The sequence below is a fragment of the Anabrus simplex genome, chromosome 13 (assembly GCF_040414725.1).
Source record: "Anabrus simplex isolate iqAnaSimp1 chromosome 13, ASM4041472v1, whole genome shotgun sequence".
In the NCBI taxonomy this organism is placed as follows: domain Eukaryota; kingdom Metazoa; phylum Arthropoda; class Insecta; order Orthoptera; family Tettigoniidae; genus Anabrus; species Anabrus simplex.
The window spans coordinates 66,674,150-66,701,017 of NC_090277.1; the positions used below are offsets into that span (position 1 = coordinate 66,674,150).

A 26,868-nucleotide genomic window follows, 5' to 3' on the forward strand; every position below is an offset into this window, starting at 1 on the left:
CTCACCTTGAAAGTGGCTTTGACCTTTTTGAACCATCTTATGCACATAAATAATGTATCCATTGGCAAGTGATGTATTAATCATACTATAAAAGATACACATTGGCCATCTCGTTTTTCTTGAAGAGGTCATCAATGCTGACATTTCATCGAAAGTGTCCACGGCACCATTAGTCCCATTGTAGTCTTCTGCCATATCTTTTTCTGACTGGCTGCTATTGTTCCTACTTCATGGCATGTAGAAAGGAGGATTAAATTCTTGTTTGGTTTTCCTTTATAGGATACCATTGTTTTTATACCATCATAACAAAACATGGAGAACCCAAGTTTTCTTCCCTTGACTGTTTTCATCTCTGGTGGTATCTGTGGCTTGTCTTTTCTCATTGTTCCAATGATTGTCAGGGTATGGTCGCAATGCAGAAAATCAACCAGACGAATTGAGGTGAACCAATTTTCGGTCATAATACTTCTCTTTGATGCATGTATTGGCCGGGTAATTTCATTAACGAAATACATTACCACTAATGTCTCCTGAAGAGAGTGGTTCTCTGTCTAATTCAGAAAACACTGCCGTTATCAATTCATTATCGTGCACTAGATATTTCTGTTTCAGTATCCTATTAATCTCACGCGTTACGTACAAAAACATTACTGTAATAAACCAAATATTAACACCATTTACAGCTATGTACAAATCACGAAAACTTTCACAAATCATAAACTTTCGTCTCTCAGACGACGGTCATATCGCAGCGAACAAACAACTGGACCTAGCTTGAACCCAAGGTCAGCATTGATTGTTGATAGCCGGGGAAGAATAGATGGAGGGGAAGGCACAGTTCATTAGCATCTGGGAATTACCGCGGAAACTACAGGGGTGCGTAGTCTGGGAGACAAAAGTTTATGATTCTAGGGTTAATGGAGGCAAATCAAATGTTACAACATTTACAAACAGGAGCTTAAAAACTGAATTTAAGTATACTCCGGATGAGGTAATTGTCCCAAAAGATGGCAAGTACAAATACTTAGGTGTGAGATTTGAAAGTAATCTGCACTGGAATTGTCATGTTGATGACATTGTTGGGAAAGCATTCAGATCTTTAAATATCATAATGAGGTCACTTAAATGATGCAACAAAGAATTAAAAGAGATAAGTTACTTAAGTATACTTAGTCCATTATTGGAATATGCAAACAGTGTTTGGGACCCTCACCAAGAATCTATATATATAAAATAAGAGTTTTGTCTGTACATTGCTCAGAATTTGAAAAGAATGGTATTTCTGTATCGGTCATGACCACAGTAACAAGAAAATGCATTTTTTTACTTTTCCTTAATTTCTGTCTGTCTGTCTGTCTGTCTGTCTGTCTGTCTGTCTGTCTGTCTGTCTGTCTGTCTGTCTGTCTGTCTGTCTGTCTGTCTGTATGTATGTATGTACACGCATCACGAGAAAACGGCTGAAGAGAATTTAATGAAAATCGGAATGTAAAGTCGGGTGATGAACCGCTACAATCTAGGCTATAAATTATTTTAATCACGCTGAGTGAAATGGTAGTTTGGGGGAAGGCCTGAAATTTAATTCTCAAATATTTATGTTATTAGTGGTCGTGTCTTAATGAAAATCGCTAGACAAAGATGGGAAATAAGTCGCTACAATATAGGCTACACACGCTGAGAAAAATGGTAGTTTAGGGGAAGGCCTAAAATTTAATTGTCAAATATTTATTTTATTAGTGGTCGTATCTTCACGAAAATTGGTATGCAAAGTCGGGGAATAGGTCGCTTTAATCTAGACTATCAATAATGTTATTCGCACTGAGTGAAATGGTAGTTTAGGGGAAGGCGTGAAATGTAATCTATGCATTGTGCATTGCTCACTATTTGAAATGAATAATATTTCTGTATCTGTCATGTCAACAGTAACAAGGAAATGCATTTTTTACTTTTCCGTAATTTCTGTCTGTCAGTCTGTTTGTATGTACTCGCATCAATAGAAAACCTCTGAGGAGAATTTAATGAAAATCGGTATGTGATGTCGGGTGATGAACCACTGCAATCTAGGCTACAAATTATTTTCTTCACGTTGAGTGAAATGGTCATTTAGGGGAAGGCCTGAAATGTAATTCTCAAATAAGTTATTTATGTTATTAGTGGTCGTATCGATAAATACTACATAACTAACATAACTTTAGTTATGTCGTAAGTTTGTAGTAGTTATGTAAGAAGTTATTAAATTTCCGATCTCTTATGTCTTATACATTGTTACCGTACCGCATATAATCAGAGATATTCATGAATTTGGATTTTTGTTACTAAGTCCATATCAGCGCCGAGTCACGAGGAAAATGGGTAAACAGAATTTAGTGAAAATCGGTACCGGTGTGTAAAGTCTGAGAATAAGGAACTACAGTCTACGATATCAATAATTTTGTAAGACACCCTAATATCACAGAGTCGAAAGAAAACTAATGTGAAGGCCTGCAACACAGAAAGCACATACATTTTATCAACAATAACATTACATTGACCATTGTTTGTTGTGATGTGCTTTTTGTCTTCTGTTTCCTCTCATCCCCGATAGATAGGATTACTGCAGCGTACCGAGGTTTTCTTAATTTGCTTGACGTCGCACCGACACAGGTGGGTCTTATGGCGACGATGGGATAGGAAATGAATAGTGGTGTGAAGGAAGCGGCCTTGGCTTTAAGGTACAGCCTGGTGTGACTGGTGTGAAAATGGGAATCCACGGAATACCATCTTCAGGGTTGCCGGCAGTGGGGTTCGAATCCACTATCTCCCGGATGCAAGATCACAGCTGCGCGCCGCTAACCACCCGGGCAACTCGCCTGGTCGTACCGACTGTAACAGCCTGCCTGTATATTGGCGGGAAGTAGCTGGGGAGTAAGATAACTTTCTTCTTTAGCATGCCATTCCTCTGGTTCATACATTTTCTGATATATCTGGTACGTAACACACTGGTTCATCATAGTATTCGAGCTATTCAATCCCTACTCTGAGGCACCGATTGCAATGAGTAGTGTGCATATTTAACGGAATAATGACAGAGGAGTGTTCACGGCAGTCTGCGACCTGGTTATTCCAGCTCTGGAACTTTGGACTCTTAGATCGGCACCGTAGTACTGTTCGTTGAAAGTGAGAAAGTGTGCGGTTTTTCATTTGATCGAGTATTTTATATGATAACATTGCTTTCAATCGCTACATTCCTACTGACGTTTTTTGTAATGACCTATGTTGAATTCAGTTAGGAAAACCACCAAGTCAGTCTTTCTGAGAATCCCGTAGCGAAGCACGGGTACATCAGCTAGTACCTAATAAAAGAAATAAATAGTGTGCCAAGGAAAGCAGCAAGATTTGTAACAGGGGATTTCAGCAAAAGTGTAGTGTATCAGAAATGTTAGAGGAACTTGGGTGGGAAACTTTAAGTAAGAGAAGGGAGAAAACTAGACTTATAGGATTATATAGAGCCTATACAGGAGAAGAAGCATGGGAAGAAATCTGTGAAGGGCTTCAGTTGGAAAATAATTATATCGGCAGAACTGACCAGAAGTATAAAATTAGAAGGAATTTTAATAGAAGTTATTGGGGTAAATTTTAATTCATTGGGAAGGGCGTGAAGGATTGGAACAGTTTTCCAGGGGTAGTGTTTGATCCTTTTCCAAAATCTGTGCAGATATTCAAGGAGAGAATAAACAGCAACAGAGGAAATAAATGAAATGTTAGAGGGCATTCGACCAGTGCAGGTTATTGTAAATAAAAAATGTGTGTGAATAAATTAATTCCATCCCAATCAATCATTCACTATCAATCACTGCTGATCTGCATTTAGGGCCCAGGTGGCAGATTTTCTATCTGTTGTTTTCCTAGCCTTTTCTTAAATGATTGCAAAGAAACTGGAAATTTATTGAACATCTCCCTTGGTAAGTTATTCCAATCCCTAACTCCCCTTCCTATAAACGAATATTTGCCCCAATTTGTCCTCTTGAATTCCAACTTTATCTACATATTGTGATCTTTCCTACTTTTAAAGACACCATCCAAACTTATTCGTCTACTGATGTCCTCCCAAGCCATCTCTCCACTGACAGCTCGGAACATACCACTTACAAAAATAATATGAGTCACCACCTTATCAATACACTAATTTAGAATAGCATGTACCTCCCAAAAATGTACATACTTTACTATCTTAGTAATCAATTCACTAGCATTTTGTCAAATTGATGAATTATATTCAATGCAATACTTTTGACACTGTATGCAGGGGAACATAGGACCTATATACATAACAGCTCAAATAGAGTAGGCCCATAAATCTCATATAACACATATTTCCAAACTAAGATGTACCTACCAACATTCTAATGACAATTGAATTTAACTCAAACATTAATCATTATATGTGATGTTTTTGTAGATATTTTTGTGTATGTCAACTGAAGATGACCCCTTAGGGGTCGAAACCGGTCTTGACCTTATTTACCAGTTTAGAAGTAAATAAATTAGTGTATTGATAAGGTGGTGACTCATATTATTTTTGTACAGTGATGCCAATCAATACGGAAATGAAGCTTATAAATAATAGTACATACCACTTAGTCGAGCAGCTCGTCGCCTTTCTCCCAAGTTTTCCCAGCCCAAACTTTGCAACATTTTTGTAAGGCTACTCTTTTGTCGGAAATCGCCCAGAACAAATCGAGATGCTTTTCTTTGAACTTTTTCCAGTTCCTGAATCAACTGGTCTAGGGTGTTTGGACAGCCAAATTAATGGACTGCCTGTAGGGGTGAAGTACAGTGGGGACTTCGGGGGCCCTGGGATCACTATGGTAGCTGTGAAGGCCCTTCAGGAACTCTGAAAAGTGGTGGCATAAGGGGCTCTGGTTAAGATGCAGCAGGTGGTTATGCTACTTAGGTTCCAAAATGGGTAAAAAAAAAGTAAATAAATGCAATGTAAAATTTAATCTTAAACCATTTGTATAGTATTATTTGAAGTAATTCCACAAACTGTATATGAGTTGACGATATTTGTAAGTACAGGAGATATTATTAGTGAATTTTGTAAACAATATAAATTTATTAAGGATGAGCTGTGTGTTTAATTAAAAATTGTTAGTGTAAATTGTATAATATTGTATTCTAGGAAAATTTTCTTCTTCTCTTGTAAATTTAAAAACTTGGTGCTAGACAATAATGTATTTTAGTGCACCATTTGCCACCGAGGTAGACACCTCATTTGCAAATAAAGAGATTTTGATTTCATTTTTGATTTGATCTTATCTTATGTTCGCACAGCTAAATGAGAGCGAGAGATTGATGTGTGAATCCTCGCTTACGATGTGGAAAGTGGGCCCTTTTCTTACTATTAAATATTCGTCACGTTATAGCAATGATTATTGTCAGAGGACTTTTTAATTCACATGGGTATCAAAAACCAAAACTCGACATTTTACTCCCTTACAATTATTTTTGTACTGTTGACCGAGAAGTGGTCCCTTTTCTTATGCACGCACTCATATACTTACTGTTACCGAGGAATGGTGTCCGACTCGTTGGCTGAACGGTCAGCGTACTGGCCTTCGGTTCAGAGGGTCCCGGGGTCGAATCCCGGCCGGGTCGGGGATTTTAACCTTAATTGGTTAATTCCAATGGCACGGGGGCTGGGTGTATGTGTTGTCTTCATCATCATTTCATCCTCATCACGACGCGCAGGTCGCCTACGGGAGTCAAAGAGAAAGACCTGCACCTGGCGAGCCGAATCCATCCTGGGATATTCCGGCACTAAAAGCCATACGACATTTTATTTTCCGCCGAGGTTTGGTGGATTAGCAGAGGTGAAAGAAGGTGCCGGGGTGAATGGTTTTTTTTGCTAGATGCTTTACGTCGCACCGACACAGATAGGTCTTATGGCGACGATGGGATAGGAAAGGCCTAGGAGTTGGAAGGAAGCGGCCGTGGCCTTAATTAAGGTACAGCCCCAGCATTTGCCTGGTGTGAAAATGGGAAACCACGGAAAACCACTTTCAGGGCTGCCGACAGTGGGGTTCGAACCTACTATCTCCCGAATACTGGATACTGGCCGCAATTAAGCGACTGCAGCTATCGAGCTCGGTATTGGGGTGAATGGGTCTAACTACAAAGCCGAGATATTAATTAAAATTTCATTAAAGGTTATATTTTCGAAAATAGCAAAATTTAACAATTTTCACATAGAATTTCAAAGTTTAACAAATAACAACAAATTCAACAAATAATCGATAATGAGGTACAAGACCAGGAAAAGCCAAGATTTAACGATAATTTAACCATCTGGGCTTCAAGCCGCAAGTTTTCCAATTTCTGAGCTCTCAGCTCACAAGCACATATTTACCAAAGGGCAGAAATCCCCTCCATACATGGAGCACTTACTCCCAATTTTTATTTTTTGCTAGGGGCTTTACGTCGCACCGACACAGATAGGTCTTATGGCGACGATGGGATAGGAAAGGCCTAGGAGTTGGAAGGAAGCGGCCGTGGCCTTAATTAAGGTACAGCCCCAGCATTTGCCTGGTGTGAAAATGGGAAACCACGGAAAACCATTTTCAAGGCTGCCGATAGTGGGATTCGAACCTACTATCTCCCGGATGCAAGCTCACAGCCGCGCGCCTCTACATGCACGGCCAACTCGCCCGGTACTCCCAATTTTTAATATCAAGCCTCTCTGAGGCACATTTAGCACAAATAAAAGAGCTGACCCGCTCTCAATTTTCTGAGCCTATTAAAGGCCACAACAGACTTTACCATTAACTGCCCTCAAGGCACACTTACAAGGAAACAGGAGTATCTTGTACTCAACCTACTGGGCCTTAGCAGAAAAGAACAGGTAAGTAAATGGCCCAAAATACAAAGATGAATGGAGGCGTGTACTTGCACTCCTACATGAAACTTCTTAAAACCTAAGAGGCACTAGGCCGATGAAACAGGGGCTACCCAAACTATTAAGGTGACTCGTATACAGAATAAATTTAAAACATTAAGGAAGAGTAGAAAATCGGTTACGAAAACGTAGTCACCTCAAATCAAAATGAAGAGGAGCTCGAGAGGGTAAAGCACTCTCTATCCCCGATTTACAGTTGAAGATAAATGAAGTTTTTACATAAACAGATAGGTTACATGGTAAAGGTTTCGGACCTTGCCCGCGGGTTAAACTGCTGAGCTAGCAGGAAATAAGATGGTAAGCGGCCATTACCTTACAGAAGAACTGCTGCCAGAAGAAAGAGGCGCTTCCCGCCTCCTGCTACACGTCCATACACTGAGTTAGATGTTGATGAAGTGGCCGAGAGACAAGAAAATCAGCAGTTTTTGTACCCTCGGGGAAGATTCGAGACCTTTCATGAATAATTAAGACACACCCACGGGCGTTTATTGGTTACGGTACACAGTTACACACAAAATCGAAGAAGACATACGGGATTGGCTGAAAATTAATTACAGAAATAATTGATTGGCTAACTTCAAAACTGGCGGAAAGAAAACCTTAATATTGCTAACCCGCAAATGAAAGAACGAAATTTAGTAATAAGAAAACTTATGAATACAAAATTTCTTCAAAAAAGTTCCTGCACTTCGCACCAGGGTGCATGATCATAGTTTTTTTTGGAGAGACATCTATAAGAGAATGTCCACACTTCTTGATCAATGGAAAACAAAACAAGTTGAAATCCACACAGTATTGACAACTTCGTAATCACAAAATTTACGGTAGTGACATCTTCTGAGAAACTTAGGAGTTGATACAGTTTTTAAAGTTCAGAGTTTCTCCTGTAGAGGAGGACTTTAAGGCGGAAAATTCAAATGTGCGGCGTAGAGGTGTACCAGCCGGTACACTTACTGAAGCTCTCATTACGATAATTAACAAATACTTGGGACAAAGTACATAAATGCTGTCAGAATACCTAAAACTCTACAAGGAAGCAGACGATTACATCACACAGGAAAATATTTTGCACTGTGGTTTGGTAACTGACCACCAAAGTCCACAAACCTGGCTGACGATCTAAGGTAATGTGTTTGTTTGACTGAGGGTGGATAGCGAATGAACCTGAAATGAGTATTCTGCTCTGAAGTACCAAATTTTCCGTCATAACCTCCTTTAGAATGTCATGTTAGTATTGAACTCTGTACCTGTTCCAGGTTCTCTTGCCCCTGACACTAGCAGTATCACTGGCGAGCACAGATAAATATGCATCGTCTGTCGGCTCGGGGTTGGAGCTGTCTACCAGTGGCCGCACGAACGCCAGTGGACATTGTTTGACAACGGTAACGTATATTCTCACCTGCAGATGTGTGCTTCCGTTTTGGATGGATCATACTGTATGTCATTATTACAAGTGATAAGCTTTAATAGCTTCATTTCAAGTAATACTAATCCCGTACTGACTATAATCAAGTAGTGAATATTCAAGATAAACTTAAATATTATAACTGAGTGGTCCGCCTATTCAATACAATATATAATTTATTATATTTAGTACATGTTTCGTCCCCTAAGGGACATTATCAGCTAATAATAAATTAACATTAATATATCAGAAATACAAAATAGATGTTATTAAAATTGGAAAGACGCATTAAATATTGATATTGGTAACGGCATTTAAAATAAGATCTTCGAAATTTTGTTAAATTTGTAAGTCATATAATAGATAAAACAGTTAAATTGTCCATTTTACTCTTGTTGATATTCTTGGAAAATACCAGTTTTGCTTTATAAAATCTTAAATGATCAATTGTTGTAAATAGCACACTTGGTTTGTATCTCTTGATGAAAGAATTGTTAAAACTTTAATATGCATTCCTTAGATAGTATAATATATTGAATGCTTCAGAATTTAAAGTCAGCTCGGGGCCGTAATGGTAAAGTTCTTTGTGGTTAAGGATATAATTTTATCTGAAATAAAATGAAAAATTAGTGTAAGTAACGTGAAATGGAAGATGAAATAAATACACCGTAATGTAATAAAATCGTATTACTTACTCCTTATTATTGGCCCCGATGTGCGGAGAAGGACTCACTTCTACCGAGGTAAGTGTGCATCTGCTTTAAAACAAGTACTGGTAGTTGCTACGCTGAGCGGGGAGTGTGGAGGAGAAGTAGGAGAGTGTGTCCCAAGGTGAACGACCTGAGTGTCACCGAGTGTGTGACGTGTTGGATTCTGACGTTTCTTCCTAACTCTCGCTTTTATTAGTTTCTCATATAAAATGTTATACTTCTCAGAAAGCTCATTGATATTATTTGTTGGATTGTTCCTCTGGTCCAGATAAATGTAGATTTCCTCATATATGTGTAATAAATGGCCTTTATTTACGGTTTTCAGTATTTTAAGGTCATTATCTATGTTTGTAAACATGTGATTGGAATCAATCATGTGTTCGCTCATGGCCGAGTATCTGTTGTATTTCTTGGCTCTGGTGTGTTCCTAATATCTTATAATTAAGTTCCTACCAGTTTGTCCTATGTAACGTTTTAAGCAACTAGCACATTTCAGTTTGTTAACACCCGAGTTTTGGAATTTATTATTATTATTATTATTATTATTATTATTATTATTATTATTATTATTATTATTAACGATATGACTGTTATAAAATAATTTCGAGTTTGTGTTGTTAGTCCTAAAAGCGATTCTTAAATTACGTCTTTTGAATAGATTCGTAATACTATATATTTTACTGCTATTATATGTCAATACGGCAAATTTCTTATTCTCTTTTTCTTTTCGTTCTTGTGTTAACGTAGTCATAGGCTTATTTTTTACTTTATTTATAATCCTGTTTACAAATTCTAAAAATATTAAAGGAAAGGTTTTGATTATTTCTAGTAATTTTCAAGTCTAAATAATTTAAAGTGTTATTTCCTTCAGAGTCAAGCGTGAATTTGATATATGGATCAAGAGAGTTAAGTTGGTTCAAAAAGGTCTGGCCATTAGTAATTCTTTCATCTAGTATTACAAAGGTGTCGTCTACAAATCTAGATCAATGGTACAAACCATCAAGTTTATCGATAATTTTAGTTTTTTCCATGTGATAAATATAAATTTCGACTAGGATGCCTGATGCTGGGGCGCCCATCGGAAGGCCTTTTTGTTGGTAGATTTTGTTGTTAAACATAAAATAGTTATTGTTTAAGACAAAGTCTAGGACGATTAAAAATTCATTTATTTCTTGTTGGCTCAAGTGGCTATATTGGATCAAATTCTCTTTAATAATGTTGATGGTTTCTTTTATTGGAATACTAGGATACATATTATAATATCATACGAGTGTATTGTGTGATTGGAATTTAATTCTAAATTTTTGGTAGCCTTACAGAATTCGACAGAGTTCTTTATAGATTTATTGTTGTGAAATTTGAAATGTGTTTGAAGAAATTTATGTACCGGTACATATTGTGAAATTTTATATGTTGGACTAGTCCTGAAATTAATAATAGGTCTGATGGATACCCCAGTTTTATGTATTTTTGGCATCGCTCTAGCATTAGGAAGTCTCGGATTAATATTAAGCAGCTTTTTAGTTTCCTGTTCATTCATTAGAAATATGTTGTTTTTCAAAATTTGTTTTAACTTTTTTGGATTCCATTAGTGGGATCTTCTTTAACTATTGCAATATTGCTTTCTGTGAAGAATAGTTCAGTTTTTTCAACATATTGAGTTTTGTCCATAATGACTGTAACATTACCTTTATCGGCTTTTGTAATTATAAGATTATTATTATGAATCTTTCGTTTAAGTTCTTTTAATTGTCTGTTATTAGTGTGTTTAGGTTCAATTTCGCTATCAGGATTGACTAAAATATCCTTTAGTTTCTTTTTGATTTCATATCGTGTTTCTTCTTGTTGATCTAATGGTAATTTTTGTATTGAGTGTTAGGAAGAAATGTCAGACTCTAACACGTCACACGCTCGGTGACACTCAGGTCGTTCACCTTGGGACACTCTCTCCTACTTCTCTTCCACACTCCCCGCTCAGCGTAGCAACTACCAGTACTTGTTTTAAAGTAGATGCACACTTACCTCGGTAGAAGTGAGTCCTTCTCCGCACATCGGGGCCAATAATAAGGAGTAAGTAATAAGATTTTATTACACTACGGTGTATTTATTTCATCTTCCATTTCACGTTACTTACACTAATTTTTCATTTTATTTCAGATAAAATTATATCCTTAACCACAAAGAACTTTACCATTACGGCCCCGAGCTGACTTTAAATTCTGAAACATTCAATATATTATACTATCTAAGGAATGAATATTAAAGTTTTAACAATTCTTTCAAGAGACACAAACCAAGTGTGCTATTTACAACAATTGATCATTTAAGATTTTATAAAGCAAAACTGGTATTTTCCAAGAATATCAACAAGAGTAAAATGGACAATTTAACTGTTTTATCTATTATATGACTTACAAATTTAACAAAATTTTGAAGATCTTATTTTAAATGTCGTTACCAATATCAATATTTTAATGTGTCTTTCCAATTTTAATAACATCTATTTTGTATTTCTGATACATTAATGTTAATTTATTATTAGCCGATGATGTCCCTTAGGGACGAAACATGTACTAAATATAATAAATTATATATTGTATTGAATAGGCGGACCACTCAGTTATAATATTTAAGTTTATCTTGAATATTCACTCATTGTATGTCATTAACTTAGTGTTTTGTATTCAAAATATTTGTATGCGCCATTCGAATTTAAGCCAACTTTGAAACCAAAGTAAAACAATTTGCGTAAAAAATCTAATAGGTCCGTGATATCAAGTGAATCAAACCCAAACCTGCTTTATGTGTGGTGACCACTGACGGCTTTAGTAAGAGACAACGAATTGCAGTGAAGTAGCTTATTGCAGAAGTAATTACATTTCTTGTGTAATTGAAGGAACAAGCACGCATTTAAAATTATATCTGCCCTGTTCCTAATCAGTTTGTACGAAGTCAATCATCCTGCTAGTTCGCGAGCTAGTCACGGGAACAGGTTGTCTTTTTGACAAACAGCCTATGTTGAATTTCTTAAACAATATCGGTACTACACAGATTGTCGAGATATGGAAAATAGATGAGGGAGAAACTAGTACTTTCCTTTAATAAATCATTCAAGGAACATCTGTCTGGCTGGAAATACCTCCCTGTGTATAGAAGTGGAATCAGAGATAAGGCTTTTCGCAGATGATGTTATTCTGTACAGAGTAGTAAATAAGTTACAAGATTGTGAGCAACTGCAAAATGACCTAGATAATGTTGTGAGATGGACAGGAGGCAATGGTATGATGATAAACGGGGATAAATGTCAGGCTGTGAGTTTCACAAATAGGAAAAGTCCTCTCAGTTTTAATTACTGCGTTGATGGGGTGAAAGTTCCCTTTGGGGATCATTGTAAATACCTAGGTATTAATATAAGGAAAGATCTTCATTGGGGTAATCACATAAGTATGATTGTAAATAAAGGGTACAGATCTCTGCACATGGTTATGAGAGTATTTAGGGGTTGTAGTAAGGATGTAAAGGAGAGAGCATATAAGTCTCTGGCAAGACCCCAAGTAGAGTATGGTTCCAGTGTATGGGACCCTAATCAGGATTACTTGACTTAGGAACTGGAAAAAATCCAAAGAAAAGCAGCTCGATTTGTTCTGGGCGATTTCCGACAAAAGAGTAGCGTTACAAAAATGTTGCAAAGTTTGGGCTGGGAAGACTTGGCAGAAAGGAGACGAGCTGCTCGACTAAGTGGTATGTTCCGAGCTGTCAGTGGAGAGATGACGTGGGAGGACATCAGTAGACGAATAAATTTGGATGGTGTCTTTAAAAGTAGGAAAGATCACAATATGAAGATAAAGTTGGAATTCAAGAGGACAAATTGGGGCAAGTATTCGTTTATAGGAAGGGGAGTTAGGGATTGGAATAACTTACCAAGGGAGATGTTCAATAAATTTCCAATTTCTTTGCAATCATTTAAGAAAAGGCTAGGAAAACAACAGTAGGATATCTGCCACCTGGGCGACTGCCTTAAATGCAGATCAGTAGTGATTGATTGGATACGCTCCCTGCTTTAAAGTCTCACGGCGCAGATGGAATCCTTGAGAAGAAAGTGAAACGTGAAACTCTATAACACATCCGACCTGTGTATTTCCGTTCAATTGTACATTCTTTGGCGTGCCTGTTTAATTTGTGAATTCTACAATTATTTAAATGTGTGATATTTAATTATTGCGCCGTGGCTGAGACGAACGCTATTGGTCTCATGGAAATCAATACTGGCGCGCATGCGCTGTATGTTCCTCCCTGCACTAGAGTTCTGTCTGGATGTGTGCACGTTCGGAGGAATGGAGTGTGATCCTCCAGGATAAACTAACTGCCTCAATTTCTAAATGTTCGAAATGTTTTATTTTCTTCGTTTTCCTTCGGTGTGCATAGTAGTGATGGGGGTTTACTATTTGCTTACGTCTGTGTGCCGGTCTTGAGTGCTAGGTGGTTTGGATTACTTTGCTAATATTCATCCAGGCTGATGTAAGTAGTGTCAAATTTTTTAAATATTTGGAACTGGAACTCTACTATCCGTTGGTTTATTCAAGAAGATATTATCGTAAATTGACTCAAAACAAAAAGCAATAAGGAATCTATTCAAATCATTTATGACCGCACGGGAATAAAGTAACGTTAATATGTAACTACTTAAAGAACTTCCGGCGGCGATTTTCTGCACTTGATTTTGTTTGAATATTTTTCACTGACTGAAACGTTGTTTCACATGCACTGATTTGTGACTTCTCGTTGTTAAACAACCTCAAACCATGTTATGTGAGAGTAATTTTATTGTTAATGGGACAACTCGCCCGGTACAATAATAATAATAATAATAATAATAATTGTAACGGGAGGTACACCCAACGCCGCGCATTCAAAATTAGTGCCTAAATGAACTCCTCTATCGAACTAAGGTGGAAACTACTACAACAGGAACTTTGAACTTTACTCAGAAGATGTCACCACAGAAATATAATGTAATTTTGTTATTGTGCAGTTGCCTAAACTGACTGAATTTCTCCTAGTTTTGTTTGCTATACATCAAGAAGTTTGGACGTTTCTCCACTGATGATATTACTAAAAAACTATGATCATGCACCCTGGTGCAAAGTGAAAGAACTTATTATTTAAGAAGTTTTGTATTTCTAGGTTTGTGTAACTGATTGATGTTCATTTATTTTTAGTTGGCAATATGTCCTTTTTCTTCCCGCCAGTTTTGAATCTAGCCAATCACTAATTTAAGAATGTCACTAAAATGTACATTTGCTGAGAAGTAAAATAAATAATGTAAGCTTACCAGGAACAGCATCGGTTCTTTCTGCCATCTTGTTTTCAAATGTAGTTTTCAGGATAAGCGCTAGATGGCAGCCGATGACTAAATCGGCAAGTGAAGAGGAAATGATACTATATTCAGAACACCAGGGCTCAAGCATCTCAGAATCTTGAATGCAGAGATAATAAATATACAATATGATGTACATTTTTTAGTACGCCAGGGCCGAAATGGTTAATAGATGTACAATACCAAGTTTTAATTTTTTTGTGTGAATAATAATAAATCAGGGCTGAAAGGGCTAGAGGCACTCTTTACAATTATAAAATTTGAAAAAGTGCTAACAGGCTCTCGGTTCCATACTGCCTACTCAAGGCAACATTACATCAATCTTCGGTCTCTCAAATCACCATTTATAAATGGAACTAATTTTTACAGGGGTATTAAATACCGAACCTACTGGGCCTTCGTGGAATAAGAATAACAGATTAAATTAATGGCCCGAACACAAAATGAATGGAGGCGTATACTCACACTCCTAGATATGAACACCAAAAGAAATCCTAAGGGGCTCTAGGCCGATGAAACAGGGGCTATTTCCAAACTACCGAGGTGACTCGTATAGAAATTACTTTAGCACATTACAGTAGGCAAATCAGGTAGAGGAAAACGTAGTCACCCCAAACCAAGATGAAGGGGAGCTCGAGAGGGTACATCACTCTCTATCCCCGATTTACCATTAAAGATTTTATGAAGTTTTTACATCAGCCGGAAGAAGATTTACATTTTAGAGAATTTGGTTTCATAGTAAAATATTCGGAACTTTTCCTCGGGTTAAACTGCCGAGGTGGCAAGAAAGAATAAAGTTATGTGGCCATTACTTTGTAGATGTTCTAGCTGCTGACAAAGGAGGCCGCCTGCCTCGTGCTTAACACACACACTCAGAAAGATGACCATCAATTGGCCAAGAAACGTGAAAAGCCGCAGTTTATAAACCCTCAGGGAAGGTTCGAGATCATTCAAGATTAATCAGGACACACCCTCTTAATTTTATTGGTTAAATTCAAAGTAACACTCAGAATCGAACAAGAGGGCTGTGATAGGTTGAAAATTAATTACAGAAATTAGTGATTGGCTAGATTCAAAACTGGCGGAAAAAAGGACATATTGCCAACTAAAAATAAATGAACATCAATCAGTTACACAAAACTAGAAATACAAAACTTCTTAAATAATAAGTTCTTTCACTTTGCACCAGGGTGCATGATCATAGTTTTTTAGCAATGCCATCAGCGGAGAAACGTCCAAACTTCTTGATGTATAGCAAACAAAATTAGGAGAAATTCAGTCAGTTTAGGCAACTGCACAGTAACAAAATTACATCATATTTCTGTGGTGACATCTTCTGAGTAAAGTTCTAAGTTCCTGTTGTAGTAGTTTCCTACATTAGTTCGATAGAGGAGTTCATTTAGGCACTAATTTTGAATGCGCGGCGTTGGGTGTACCTCCCGTTACAATTATTATTATTATTGTACCGGACGGTACACCTCTACGCTGCACTTTTAAATCTTGCGCCAATAAAACCTCCTCTACAGGAGAAACTTGGAACTTAAAATTGGAAAAACTCATAAGTTTTCTCAGAAGATGTCACGGCCTAAAAACTATGATCATGCACCCTGGTGCGATGTTAAGGAACTTTTTTGAAGAAATTTTGTATTCATAAGTTTTCTCTTTACTAAATTTCGTTCTTTCATTTGTGGGTTGGCAATATTAATCTTTTCTTTCCGCCAGTCTTGATTTTAGCCAATCCAGAATTTCTGTAATTAATTTTTGACCAATCGTGTCTTTCTTCTTCGATTTTGATGTGTAACTTTAAGCTACCCAATAAAAGCCTGTGGGTGTGTCTTAATTATTCATGAAAGGTCTCGAACCTTCCCCGAGGGTATAAAAACTGTTGATTTTCTTGTCTCTCGGCCACTTGATTAACATACGGAAGTGTAGTAGGAGGCGGGAGGTGCCTCGTTCATCAGGTAGCAGGTCTTCAGTAAGGTAATGGCCACTTAACATTTTTATTTCTTGCTAGCTCAGCAGTTTAACCCGCGGGGAAGGTCCGAAAACTTTACCATGTTCCACAGATACCCCGGAACAATTATTATTATTATTATTATTATTATTATTATTATTATTATTATTATTATTTATGGGAGTTTTATCGAGTTGTAAGATCGAGATATTTCAGTAACATTCCGATGTGATCGATTGTCTATGTGGCTTCAGATTATGATATTATTAAAGATTTGTTTAACTTCGAGCGCGAGTCTTATTTCTCTTCATACGAGCGAATGTTTTATATTCCTTCAGTTTTATGGCATGGCTAGCAAATTCGCTACGGTATTCTACATTGTATACGGATTACTGTAATGGCAGTGAGTAAGACTATACTAAATTGCACCTACAAACGGACTTCACCATCAGTCGACTCGTTCAGTGCTCTACATGTTTGGTCCTATGGCATCTTCTCGTATCTCCTATATTTATGCGTTAGATTCAGTTAGTCATTGAATGGGGTGAAATTTGGTACAGCTTTCACACACTATTTTTTTGATACTCATGTGACCCTGGAATCAAAATTTTTTGCGAAAATATTGCCACTGGTCATGTCAATGTGCGTACCCAATGTCATGATGCATCTTTCCTATAAGTGTGCCAATCAATCAATCAATCAATCAATCAATCAATCAATCAATCAATCAATCAATCAATCAATCAATCAATCAATCAATCAATCAATCAATCAATCAATCAATCAATCAATCAATCAATCAATCAATCAATCAATCAATCAATCAATCAATCAATCAATCACTACTGATCTGCATTTAGGGCAGTCGCCCAGGTGGCAGATTCCCTATCTGTTGTTTTCCTAGCCTTTTTCTAAATGATTTCAAAGAAATTGGATATTTATTGAACATCTCCCTTGGTAAGTTATTCCAATCCATATAAATGAATGTTTGCCCAGTTTGTCCTCTTGAATTCCAACTTTATCTTCATACTAGCTGATGTACCCGTGCTTCACTACGTGATTCTCAGAAAGACTGACTTTGTGGTTTTCTTAACCTGAAATCAACGTAGGTAATTACAAAAACGTAAGTATGAATGTAGCGAATAAAAGCAATGCTACCATATATAAAATACTCGATTAAATGGAAAGCCGCACGTTTTATCACTTTTAACGAACAGTGCTGCGGTTAGATTGCGGTGCCAATCTAATAGTCCAAAGTTCCAGAGCTGGGATGACCAGGCCGCAGATTGCCATGAACACTCATCTGCCATTATTCCGCTAAATATGCACACTGTTCATTCCAATCAGTGCCTCAGAGTAGGGATTGAATAGCCCGAATGCTATGATGATCCAGTGTGTTACGTACCAGTAATATCAGAAAATTTATAAACCAGGGGAATGGTATGCTAAAGAAGAAAGTTATCTAACTCCACAGCTACTTCCTATCAATATTCAGGCAGGCTGTTACACTCTGTACGACTGGGCGAGTTGATCGTGTGGTTAGCGGTGCGCAGCTGTGAGCTAGCATCCGAGAGATAGTGGATTCGAACCCCATTGTCGGCAGCGCTGATGATGGTATTCCGTAGTTTCCCACTTTCACACCAGTCAAATGCTGGGCCTGTACCTTACTTAAGGCCTAAGGCACTCCTAGCCCTTTCCTATACCATCGTCGCCATAAAACCTATCTATGTCGGTGCGACGTAAATCAAATAAAAAATACTTTGTACGCAGCAGTAATCCTATCTACCGGAGATGAGGGGCAACAGATGACACAAAGCACATCACGACAAACAATGGTCAATGTAAGGTTATTGTTGACCAATGTTATGAGGTTTCTGTATTGTAGACCTTCACATTTAGTTTACTTTCGACTCTGTGATTTGTAAAATATTTTATACCATAAACTGTAGTTTCTTATTCTCCGACTTTACATACCGATTTTCATTAAATACTGTTTACCCATTTTCTGGTTACTCGGCGCTGATATGGACTTAGTAACAAAAATCCAAAATCATGAATATCTTTGTGATCATAGCCAGTATGGTAACAATGTATAAGACATGAATAATAGGAAATTTAATTATATAACCCTAGTTATGTAGCATTCATCGATTACACCTCTAATAAGAAATATTTGAGAATTACATTTTAGGCCTTCCCCTAAACTACCATTTCACTCAGCGTGAATAAAATAATTTACAACCTAGACTATAGCGATTTATTTCCTGACTTTGCATACCAATTTTCATCAAGATAGGACTACTAATAACAACAATGTTTGAGAATTATATTTTAGGCCTTCCCCTAAACTACCATTTTTCTCAGCGTGAATACAATTATTGATAGCCTAGATTGTAGCAACTTATTCCCCAACTTTGCATACCCATTTTCTTTAAAATGCGACCACTAATAACATAAATAGTTGAGAATTCAATTTTAGGCCTTCCCCTAAACTACCATTTCACTCAGAGTGAGTAAAATGATTTATAGCCTAGAGTGTAGAGGCTCATCCCCTGACTTCACATACCGATTTTCATTAGACCACTAATAACATAAATAGTTGAGAATTCAATTTTAGGCCTTCCCCTAAACTACCATTTCACTCAGCGTGAGTAAAATGATTTATAGCCTAGATTGTAGAGGCTCATCCCCCGACTTCACATACCGATTTTCATTAAATTCCCTTCAACCGTTTTCTCGTGATGCGTGTACAGACAGACAGACAGACAGACAGACAGACAGACAGACAGACAGACAGACAGACAGACAGACAGACAGACAGACAGACAGACAGACAGACAGACAGACAGACAGACAGACAGACAGACAGACAGACAGACATTACGGAAAAGTAAAAAGTGCATTTTCTTGTTACTATGGGCATGACCGATACAGAAATACCATTATTTTCAAATTCTGAGCAATGTACAGACAAAACTCTTATTTTATATATATAGATTGTGATCTTTCCTACTTTTATAAACGTCACTCAAACTTATTCGTCTACTAATGTCATTCCACGCCATCTCTCCGCTGACAGCTCGGAACATACCACTTAGTCGAGCAGCTTTCCTTCTTTCTCTCAATTCTTCCCAGGTGGTTGTGGTGATTATTGTTTTAAGAGGAAGTACAACTAGGCAACCATCCTCTATATAACACTAATCAGAGGAAAAAATGGAAGGGATCCGACACTTCGAAAAATGAAGATATCAGCTAAAGGAAGACAAGGGCCACGAAGGGCGTGAAAATTAAAGACTCCCTAGCCCTCGCAAACCTAATAGCGTCGGGGTCGGAAAAGAACAAGAGTTGACCAAGGGAGGTCGGATAGGATAGATGAAAGTGAGGAGCATGGCACAAGTAAGTGGAAGCAATGCCAGGACTCAGCGGAGGGCCCCGTGGTCGCCAATCCACGCTCCAAAGTTCAGAGCCCCTGGGGCTCAATTCTTCCCAGCCCAAACTTTGCAACATTTTTTTTGTAACGCTACCCTTTTGTTGAAAATCACCCAGAACAAATCGAGCTGCTTTTCTTTGGATTATTTCCAGTTCTTGAATCAGGTAGTCCTGGTGAGGGTCCCATACACTGGAACCATACTCTGGTTGGGGTCTTACCAGAGACTTATATGCCCTCTCCTTTACATCCTTACTACAATCCCTAAACACCCTCATAACCATGTGCAGAGATCTGTACCCTTTATTTACAATCCCATTTATGTGATTACCCCAATGAAGATCTCTCCTTATATTAACACCTACATACAATGATCCCCAAAGGAAACTTTCACCCCATCAACGCAGTAATTAAAATTGAGAGGACTTTTCCTATTCGTGAAACTCACAACCTGACTTTTAACCCCGTTTATCAACATACCATTGCCTGCTGTCCATTTCAAAACAATTTCGAGGTCACACTGCAGTTGCTCAGAATCTTCTAACTAATTTATCACTCTATAGAGAATAACATCATCCGCAGAAAGCCTTACCTCTGATTCCACTCCTTTACTCATATCATTTATATATATAAGAAAACACAAAGGTCCGATAATACTGCCTTGAGGAATTTCCCTCTTAATTATTACAGGGTCAGATAAAGCTTCACCTACTCTAATTCTCTGAGATCTATTTTCTAGAAATATAGCAACCCATTCAGTCACTCTTTTGTCTAGTCCAATTGCACTCATTTTTGCCAGTAATCTCCCATGATCCACCCTATCAAATGCATTAGACAGGTCAATCGCGATACAGTCCATTTGACCTCCTGAATCCAAGATATCTGCTATATCTTGCTGGAACGATAACATAACATACATGTGTAAAAGGTATAAAATTATCTTAACTCGAAAAATGCAGTACAATTTAATGAATAAGGGATAGAGAAAAGAAAAAATGTCATAGACCCAAAGTTGTAGATCTCTCCAAATTGAAACGGGAACTTTTGTGACACGACTTACGGTTTTGCCACCAATTATTCCGAAAGGAAGGTCTGCACCGTCGTTAAAATTGCATCCATATTCCGATATTTTCCGGGGCGAAAAGTTGTACCTTTGCATAGCCTGGAAGTTGTATTTCCTCATAGAAAATATTTTCCAGGTTTCGGGATTAGCACTCGCATACATACGGAGTAATTAAGGAAGAAAGTAATATAGTTGAGAAAGTTGAAATTAATAGAAAATAGGATTATAACTGAGGACAGCGAGAAGAGTACAAATATGTAAATTCCAAGTAAATGTATTGGAAAAACAAATGCCCCTCAATAAATTATGCTGGTGTGAGTTACGGATATAAGAAAGTGGTAACAGAGGAGAAATTTAGGTGCAGGGTTTCTTAGGTAAACAGATAATGAGATGACTAATGGTGTTATTACTTAAGCTATTCGAGGACGGTTATAACCTCCAACGATATTCCGCTAATATCCCGCAGAATGGTCGATTGACGCCTCTCCGCCTTTCTACTCAAGGAACAACCACGAATTTACAGGAATTATGACGAAAATGGCAATACGTTACTTTCCTGCTGGCAGCAGTCAGAGACGTTGCCATGGTAACCTGTAGGTTCGTTGTCGGTCTGTCGGTCACTCAATGCAGAGCATGATACCCACAGGAAATAGTTAATTTCTCCGTCATTTGAAGAGTAAGGTAAAGTATGAACATAATGAAAGTTGTTTTTAATGAAGATGCGTTTCACATACTGTCACCGGAGTTTACAGAAAATCAGTAGTATAAGAGAAAATGGAGGAAACCCGTTCTTGATTTCCTATAAACTCCCCGTCTATTCGAAGATTTTAAAATAATATGCATATCGAAATCTTCCTCGGAACGAGTATAATCTAAATATGACGTTTGATTGAGATCTATCCAGCCGTTTCGCCGTGATGGTGGAACAAACGGACAAACAGACAAGCAGGCACGAAAGATGAAAACTACCGATTCGGTCTTGAATTGACCTAAAACGGATAAATATCTGAAAAATTGGCAAAACAAACAAAATTATAGACAGCGGACCCCCTACAACTTTATTTATATAGATTTTGAGCAAGAGGTCGCGGTCCTCATTTGAAAGGCCTGCACCTTCGCGTTTTTGTGACTTGCCTCGGGTAGACCGTTGAGCAGCGTGTGTAAATGGCTGGACCCTGTGGTTTTGATGTTGGCTGCTTTATTTTCGGAGACTGAGTCCCCGCTTTTGAATCATTCCGCCGTGTGTTGGTGAGGGTGATATGTTTGTCTACGAAGGAGGGTTTTATTAGAGCGGCCTACACTTCGTGAGGATTTTATTGGGATTTGTCCATGTCTCTACATTTGTTGCGGTTGACGACATTTTTATATCGCGACATTTTCTTCGGATGTTCTTTTATGATATAACCGCGCTGTGGAATATTTTGTGTCACGTAACCTTTTTCAGGATACAACGTTCAATATGTTTTTAAAGTTAAAGCCTACTCTGTTATTTTTATGATTTTATGTCGTGTATTTTAAATCAGAAACCTGCGTTGAATAGCAAGTATTGCTTAATGTGTAAACTTATCTCCTTATATTCTCTAGCGAGTCTTCGAGTGAGTGAGAACTGCGTAAATGCCGCATGCTTTCTTAGTGAGCCTACATAATGTTATTGTGTCTTTGATAACTTAGTATATATTTGCCCTTTATGTGATTACAATTGGCTGGTTCCAATCCACTGTACTTTCGTTGTGCTCATGAGATTGTTCACGATTGGAGAGATATATATATATATATATTTTGTGCGTTGGCTGTTTTACCAGTCAGCCCGTTGTATTTTGTACAGTTAGGTTAGCTTTTTCTCCCTTTTTCCTCATAAAATCACGACTTTTCGTAAGCTTAGGGACCCACTGCAATGTCAAGCGTGCAGGAAACGGAAACGTACTCATCTACAGTTCAATGTGCGTGCTCGCGCCACTCTCCTGGCTTTATTTTTGTTAGCACAAAATAAAGGGAACTTAAAGATTTGCTTTGCTATGTTAAGTATGTGTGTTCAGCATACATTGTATATTTGTAATATATTTTCATTCTCAAGATGGACTTTTTCAAACTGAAAGAAAATTCATGTAAAAAATTGGATTACTTCATATTTTCTGGTATTCCTTTATATATATGCTATTTTTATTTTAATAAACTGATTTTCCTAAAAAACGACATGCTTCGCCTTAAAATTTATTTAGAGGTTTTAGATGACTTCACCGCGCCCATATTTGTTATATGATCCCCATCAAAATCCGGCGTATATATTTTTAGGGAAAATTACCTTAACGGTAGAAACGGGGACGATAGGCGAGCCATGCCATATCTTCTGCTATACTGCGTGGAGCAGTAAGAAGTAGTCGAGCCAGGACATATCTACTGCTACATTGCCTGGTGCAGTAAGAAGTAGCCGAGCCAGGACATATCTACTGCTACACTGCCTGAAGCAGTAAGAAGTAGTCGAGCCATGCCATATCTACTGCTACACTGCCTAGAGCCGTAGAGAGTAGACGAGCCATGCCATATCTACTGCCACAATGCCTAGAGCCGTAAGAAGTAGACGAGCCAAGCCATATTTACTGCTACAATGCCTGGAGCCGTAAGAAGTAGACGAGCCAAGCCATATCTACTGCTACACTGCCTGGAGCAATAAGAAGTAGTCGAGTCATGCAATATACACTGCTACACTGCATGGGGCAGTGACGAGTAGTCGAGCCATGACATATCAACTGCTACAAAATCTGGAGCCGTAAGAAGTAGCCGAGCCATGCCATATGTACTGCTACAATGCCTGGAGCAGTAAGAAGTATTCGAGCCATGCCATATCTACTGCTACACAGCCTGGAGCAGTAAGAAGTAGCCGAGCCATGCCATATGCACTGCTACAATGCCTGGAGCGGTAAGAAGTAGCCGAGACAGGACATATATACTGCTACACTGCCTGGAGCAGAAAGAAGTACACGAGCCATGCCATATGCACTGCTACAATGCCTGGAGCGGTAAGAAGTAGCCGAGACAGGACATATATACTGCTACACTGCCTGGAGCAGAAAGAAGTACACGAGCCATGCCATATCAACTTCTACACTGCCTAGAGCAGTAATATCTGCTGCTACACTTCCTGGAGCCGTAAGAAGTAGTCCAGGCATGCCATGTCTACTGCTACACTGCCTGGAGCAGTAAGAAGTAGTCGGGCCATGATATGTGTACTGCTACACTGCCTGGAGCAGTAAGAAGTAGTCGGGCCATGATATGTCTACTGCTATACTGCCTGGAGCAGTAAGAAGTAGTCGAGCCATGATATGTCTACTGCTACAATGCCTGGAGCCGTAAGAAGTACTCGAGCCATGCCATATCAACTGCTACAATGCCTGGAGCAGTAAGAAGTAGTCGGGCCATGATATGTCTACTGCTACACTGCCTGGAGCAGTAAGAAGTAGTCGGGCCATGATATGTCTACTGCTACACTGCCTGGAGCAGTAAGAAGTAGTCGGGCCATGATATGTCTACTGCTACACTGCCTGGAACAGTAAGAAGTAGTCGAGCCATGATATGTCTACTGATACACTGCCTGGAGCAGTAAGAAGTAGTCGAGCCATGCCATATCAACTGCTACAATGCCTGGAGCCGTAAGAAGTAGACGAGCCATGCCGTATCTACTGCTACACCGCCTGGAGCAGTAAGAAGTAATTGAGCCATGCCACTTCTACTCCTACATTGCCTTTAGCCGTAAGAAATAGCTGAGCTATGCCATATCTACTGCTACGGAGCCTGGAGCCGTAAGAAGCAGACGAGCCTTGCCATATCTACTGAAACACGGTCTGGAGACGTAAGGAGTAGTCGAGCCATGCAATATATACTGCTGCGTGCCTGGTGCAGTAAGAAGTAGTCAAGCCATGCCAAATCTACTGCTACACTGTCTGGAACACTAACGTGTAGTCGAGCCATGCCATATCCACTGCCACACAATCTGGAGCCGCAGAAGTGGACGAGCTTTGCCATATCCACTGCTACACTGCCCGGAACCCTAAGAAGTAGTCGAGCCAATCAATCATCAATCAAGCAATACTGATTTGCATTTAGGGAAGTCGCCCAGGTGGCAGATTCCCTATCTCTCGTTTTCCTAGCCTTTTCCTAAATGATTTCAAAGAAATTGGAAATTTATTGAACATCTCCCCTGGTAAGTTATTCCAATCTCTAACTCCCCTTCCTATAAATGAATATTTGCCCCAGTTTGTCCTCTTGAATTCCATCTTTATCTTCATATTGTGATCTTTCCTACTTTTATAAATGCCACTCAAACTTATTCGTCTACTAATGTCATCCCACGCCATCTCTCCGCTGACAGCTCGGAACATACCACATAAGTGACTAATCTCATGTTTTAATCCATATTGAAATCTGTTGATATACAATAACAAAGTTTATTATGAATCCACCTGTTCAATATATTATAATGTTGTCACATTTAAAATATCTTCATTAGTTAAAAGTTATATATGGGACACGTTTCGCTCCATTACAGAGCATCATCAGCCAAATCTGAATCTCGAATAATTGTTTTGTATGTAAATAATGACTTAAGAACTATTAGACCATTTTTCACAAACTTAAAACTTACTCTAACAGAATATCATAAAATACAAAATCTTTGTAAACATGTCTTAATTACATGTGCTTAATAGGAAGATACATTAAAATTGTGGAAGAAAGAGTACTAAAATATTAAATAAAATTTATATATATATCATGTCTAAAATCTTAGAAAGACGTGAAAATCAATCTTAGGAGCTAAATTTGAAGATTTTCTTGGTAATGAGATCTGGTAAAAAAGTTATTTATCCCTTGTGGATAAGAGTCTATAAAGATTAAAATTTATCGTCAGTTTGATGATTGAACTTGTACACTATAAATTGAGGATAGTTATGTCCACCTTTTCAATACAAAAACAATGTGAGGTCATTAACACATCACATATTTAATACCTTTCAAACATTGGGACCGGTTTCGGCATTATTTGTATGCCATCCTATGGCTGATGATGGCATACAAATAATGCCGAAACCGGTCCCAATGTTTGAAAGGTATTAAATATGTGATGTGTTAATGACCTCACATTGTTTTTGTATTGAAAAGGTGGACATAACTATCCTCAATTTATAGTGTAAATCTAAATTCAATACGGACCAAAATGAAGTTCTTAACTTTAAATAGATTGAACTTGTAACAGGATGAATGTTGGTCTTTAAGAAATTTAGATTCTTGTTGACCTCGGCGAATGCTGTTGAATAGATATGTTCTTATAGATGTCAGTGACCGTACGTTGAACTAATGGATATGATAAGGCATGATTGAAAGGGACGTAAATCAATGCTTGTATTTAAAAGTTGTTGCTTGGTTTATCTTGTTGAATGCCTGTAACAAGAAAAGGAATCTTGTAATCGGAAGTTGTGTTGCTAGTTAAGAGTGTGCTTCTAGAAACTTCACTTACCCCTCCAATTGCTGTTTGTCAGTTTGGTATTATCCGAGGTTATGTGGTGACTGCCTGTTCTGTGTCTTTTCCTTGTGTTGTAAGAGTGAGGTGGAGGGGGTTGAGGGGAGGGAGTAGGGGTAGGACGAGAATTGTTTGTGGGTGTGGTTTTCGAAGGGGAATGTGTAGTAGGAGCGCAGGGAGGGGTTGAGTTCTTTAATGTTGAATGATTATTAGTTGTTTTGGGAATGAAAACTTTGTCAAAGTTACTTTTTTCTAGATTAAGCGTCTTTAATAATTTAGGTAATTGTTCGTGTAACGGATTTCTTATTTCAATTTCGTCATTTAAATTTTTTTCTTTATTGAAATATTGGTCTAAGTGGATATAAATATTTTCTAATTCTGTCATTAGTTTGCCTTTTTCTATCTTCTTTATAATTTCTAGGTCTTTCTCTATAGTTGTAAATTGGTGGCCTGACTCTCTCATGTGAGCACTCATCGCAGAATGTTTGT

General features: G+C 38.0%; 1 protein-coding gene across 1 annotated transcript in view; it reads left to right on the forward strand.

Moving 5' to 3' along the window:
* The window catches only part of LOC136884717 (C-type lectin domain family 9 member A), a 303,715-nt gene that overhangs the window by 232,426 nt on the left and 44,421 nt on the right, over positions 1–26,868 (forward strand). Inside the window, exon 2 of the mRNA XM_068230003.1 lies at positions 8,188–8,313. The gene's annotated coding sequence lies outside the window, so the exon portion shown is untranslated. The remainder of the gene's footprint in view (positions 1–8,187; positions 8,314–26,868) is intronic.